The 4,652-nt window shown below is 36.4% G+C and overlaps 1 long non-coding RNA gene across 2 annotated transcripts; it reads right to left on the bottom strand.

Annotated features, from left to right (window-relative positions):
- Positions 1-225: 225 nt before the first annotated feature.
- LOC148183769 (uncharacterized) lies at positions 226-3,270 on the bottom strand. 2 transcript variants are annotated; one of them, XR_015773188.1, is made up of 3 exons: positions 3,068-3,270; positions 718-830; positions 226-329 (listed from the first exon to the last, which is right to left on the bottom strand). It is a non-coding gene; the product is annotated as an uncharacterized LOC148183769 (long non-coding RNA). The 2 variants fall into 2 exon arrangements; XR_015773189.1 differs by lacking the exon at positions 3,068-3,270 and adding an exon at positions 2,814-2,948.
- Positions 3,271-4,652: the final 1,382 nt, after the last annotated feature.

The following is a 4,652-nucleotide window of genomic DNA, read 5'->3' as shown; positions in this document are numbered from 1 at the left end:
ATTTATGGTGTGTTCCATGTATTCATATATGTCTTTTTGATGATAGCCTGAGACTGGAATGCCAGGGGTTTGACTAATGAGATAACCTTTGCTGTCAGTAGCAGCAGTGATATCTTTTTACATAAACGCAGGATTGTATTTTTATAAGTATATTTGCAAACGCAGAACAAATGTATGCAGTTGTGGTCAAAATGTTTGTGCAGGGAGTACTGCAATTTCACCTACCTCATTTCCTCAACCATTCCTTGGAAGATTTTCTGTTCCCTTCTTTTTCTTCCTCCATTCAATCAAGGGCTTTTTAATTTTTTTTCTCCCTTATTACATACCTGCTAATTATGAAGAATATGTAAATAAGACACAATTAATATTCAGACACATTCTATAAGCTAAATTAACCTATTTTGTTTGGAAGATGAAATTGATTATCTTTTAGCAATGGTTAAAATCAAGGTTAGGTAATTAAGAGTTTCCTGTAGGCTCAGGAAATTATTTTAGCAAAACCCTCCTGAAAAAGTCCCCTGAGTGAAGAAAGCTGGAGTTAAAAATGCAGACAACCTGAAGATGATTACTGCATAACTAATACTGCAGCTTGTTTTTCAAGTCTTCATTAAAATATTTACTGTGATGGTTCAATTACACACTGCAGTCAACAATGCACTACAGCTGATATTTATTTTCTCATTTTAAGTCCATTTTAAAAGGTAGAGAGAACTATACCTTGGTTAAAACAAACAATTGACAGTTGTAGTAAATCTGGTATTTTCAATCCTGTATAGCAATAAGGCATAAATTGAGGTTCCTGCTGATAGCTCATAATTGGAAATTGTTTCCTACAAGAAGAGAATAATTGTCCTATTTTTTCTTCCCTAAGAAAACCACTCTTTTTTTAAAAAAAAACCTTCTATTTTTGTCCCCTACTCCCTCCCCAGCTTTATAATTCTCTTTTTTTGTTTATACTTTTTCCTGAAAGGGATCCTCAGATCTATAATAGGCAAATTAAAAGAACTGATAAAATGGTGCTGAACTTTCCATACTAGAGGAGATGGGACCCATACAGCTCTTGAGTTTGTGTAAATAGGAGTAATCACCAGCATAACATGATCTACCTTCAGTATAGGGTTTATATTATTTTTTATGGTGATAATCACAATTTTAGCAAACATTTTGGTTCACGTTTCTGAAATTGAGTGTCTTTGAAAGCACGAGAAAAGCCTCGATTCTCAGAAGCCTTCAGAAGATCATAGTGCAGCTAGTTGTGCACTTGAAAAATGGAAATTTCTTTCTAATAACAAAAGGCAGCCTGCCAGTTTTCCCCAAGTAAAATACTCAATTTTGGTTGTGTACAACCAAATTTGGTTGTACCAAATACAAGGTAAAAGAAGCATTCCATGACAATTTTTTGTATGTATGATAGAGATGATACAGTTTCTTTCTTAAAATAAATGTGATGTCATCTTAAGATGGCAAAAACGTGGGCAGCTGCTACAGGTAATACAGGTGAAAATAATGTCAAATTCTATACGTCCCAAGAGTGCTCAAGTGCCATGGGATCATTTAATATCACTTCCTATGAGTTAATTAGACCTCCAGTTAGAGAAATATTCTGCAGTTTTGTGTTCATTAGCCTGACAGTTGCAAATGAAGTGCTTACAGTTTATGCACCGTTTAATCCCAGAGCTATGGAAATGTAGGAGAATGTGGAGGAAGGCCCTCCTGCCTTTATGTGTTTAGAACTTTGATAGAGAAATAGTGTTGAAGGAATATTGATACAGCAATAAAAAAAGTTGCCAAGTCCTGTTTTTCTACAGTGACTGAGGTTACTTGCTTTGTGGACATCTAATAGAACTTTTTATTTATTTTGTACAAGATAAATATATTCCAGGAAGATTGTGAATACTCTCACTTCCAAGTGATTTTCCTGATAAATGAGGTAGCTTTCTTCCTTTCAGAAGTGAACCTACAGTTCGGATCCTAACAGAGCAAAAGTGTAAGTTTTGAAAAATTGGTCCTGTGTCTGGGGAAATGTGTTGGGATTTGAAGTGTCCAAACATCCCTTCTGAATTCAGTCGCATCTGACCATGTGTTGTGATCTTGGGAAAAGACATTTTAGTCTCCTTCAGTTGAAAATGCAGGAATACTTTAGTTTCAATACTTACATGAGTCAAGCCATTATTTTTTCAGCTGAATTTTTCTGACTAAATAAGGACTGCATTGGTTCCTATCTCATGTGCAGCATGGTCAGTTCAGTAATGGTTATAGAGATTCTATTAAGTTGTGTTGTCCAAGAAAAACTAAAGTTAGTTTGCACTGGAGCAGTGAAAAAAAAGGTATTGTTCAAGGGCATTGAACCAATGAAGGTCAGCACATTGCAGACTGTCAGATGTGCCAAGTGTAATATTTTGACAAAACAGCTGACATTGACAGCATCTCTGAATGGCTTTTTGCCTGGAAGTTCATAAAAGATAATGGTGGTGAGCAGATGTCAGAAGTATATAGGCTTTTCTGAGAAAGGGAGAAGGAACACTAGGAGAAATGAGGAATACATGAGAACAGGTGATCACAAAATTAGAATGTCTGCAGGCTGACAGCCACAGGAACAGATGGAAACCTTGTTCAGACTGAAGTTGAAAGGAAATACAGAAAAAGCACAGATTGTCTTAGAGTATAGAGCACATATGATCTGCTATACTATACATATGTAGGTGTGGTTGCAAAAATAAAAGGCAAAACTATGCTCTATACATATGAATAAACCCGTGGATTTAGATGTTGCAGAACTCTACAATGCTAAAGTAAATTGGCCTAAATCTTACCTGTTTCTCACTTTTCAAAGTGGAGCTAAACCATTACTATATTGCTTTGGTCCATAAAAAAAAAAATTACTTCTGAAAGGACAAACAATGGAGCAATAAAAAATTCAACAAAATGTCAACATGAGCAAGATTTACATAATTAGAATTTTGTTAAGCATCTAGTTCTATCAGGAAAGTTCTCCCAAGCTGAAAAGTTACATTTCAGAGATGTTAAATAATGTGACTAAGAGGAATTAAGGAAGGGAGAGGTTTACCATCCTCCTTATAGGAATGGTCCCGTGGCTATGAAACACTGGCAGAGCTGCTGTGTTAGTGGGACTCAGCTGTGGGAAGATAAGTGGAGGATGCAGGCTATCAGAAAGGCTTCACTGCCACGACACTCTGTTTCTCCACCAGAAAGTCTCCTTGCCCAGCAGGTCTGTGATATCACTAAGCCAGGTTCAGCTGCTCCTGGATCTGCAGGATGGCAGGCTGAGAGCAACAGGTTCCTCTGGTGTAGCAAAGGAGGTTATGTTCATCACAGGCTGCAAAGTGTGGGGATAATCTGGTAATGGGAGACATGTGAGTGCTTTTCTTACAGAGATTGTTACTACCTGGAAATTAAGAGAGAAACTCACCATCCTCTGATTTCTCAGGGCCTATTTGGGTGAGTTTGCAGGCCCCAGTTAAAATGTAAGTGCATACTATTAAAAAACCTTTTAATAATTAGTGAATGGCCTCCCTGAAGACTCAAGAGAAAGGTGAGGATTCTTGATTCTCATTTTTAAAAAAAATCTTTTTTTTTTCTCTGCTAGAAGTGTGCTAATGTAGAATCTTGTGAGCAAATTTACTTTCATTAATTTGATATGAAACTGTCTTTGTGTTAGCTGATTTTCTGCATGTCTCCAAAACTGTCCCTCCCTATCATCCCCCTCTCCCCCTGAATCTTTGAGCTTCTGTTAGCCCAGTAGGACTAATCCTATGTAGGTCAATGGTTTTTCAGACAGTTGTTCTCAGTACAAGCACATGGATATTTTATATTGTTGCAGAAAATGAGTTTTGCTATCCCCTTCAACACAGACACAGGAAAATGGGGAGGACACATCTTTGGATATGTCTGCAATATTCAGGTTAATAACCTATTAATGAAACCCATTCAGGCTGGTGTGCTGCCTCTGAGACAGCAGAGTGTGATATTCAATAGTTATTCTCACTGGCAGATATGATCAAATTGCAGGATATTCCTTTGTTAGTGACTGCCTCTTTCACACAGCCCCTTTCCTGATCTACTGCATCTGCTTACTAAAAGTAGCTATTTATAACTTTGCATTTCAAGGTTAAAACAATTCACAAAGATCCATCTATTTTCTACATAAAGCAGGACTGAAGACAGGTACATCCTGAGTACCTTTCTCTTGTGCTTAATATTACAGTGCAGCGTGACAAGTAGACTATTGTTGCATGAATGTTATGTGGATAGAGCTAACTACAAACATGGAGAATGAGAAAGGTTTTAAGTACCTTGGAAGGTGGACATCTTTTGTGATTTGTGTTTGTGAAGTAGTATTTCATTATATTATTGTTACCAGGATCACCTGAAAGTTCAGGGAAACTTCTATGGCAACAGATATATTATACTTATTTGAAATTGAAATTAAATTTATCTATTATTATTTTATTTTGGGATGAAAATGAGGTTTGTATTTTTTTTTTCCAATTATTAAACATTTTCCTACCTAAAGACTGGCAGTACAAGCTGCTTCTGTGAATAAAATCAGGGCACACACAGATACATACATACGCAGTTATAGCAAATATTTGCAAAGAAAGGGAGACAATAACATTTTTTCTCTCTAATAA

The sequence above is a fragment of the Pseudopodoces humilis genome, chromosome 9, assembly GCF_049639895.1.
Source record: "Pseudopodoces humilis isolate 2021_Gansu_Grassland_sample_001 chromosome 9, ASM4963989v1, whole genome shotgun sequence".
NCBI classification, from domain to species: domain Eukaryota; kingdom Metazoa; phylum Chordata; class Aves; order Passeriformes; family Paridae; genus Pseudopodoces; species Pseudopodoces humilis.
The sequence above is the reverse complement of the archived record's forward strand: the minus strand, read 5'-3'. Positions and strand labels throughout refer to the sequence as shown.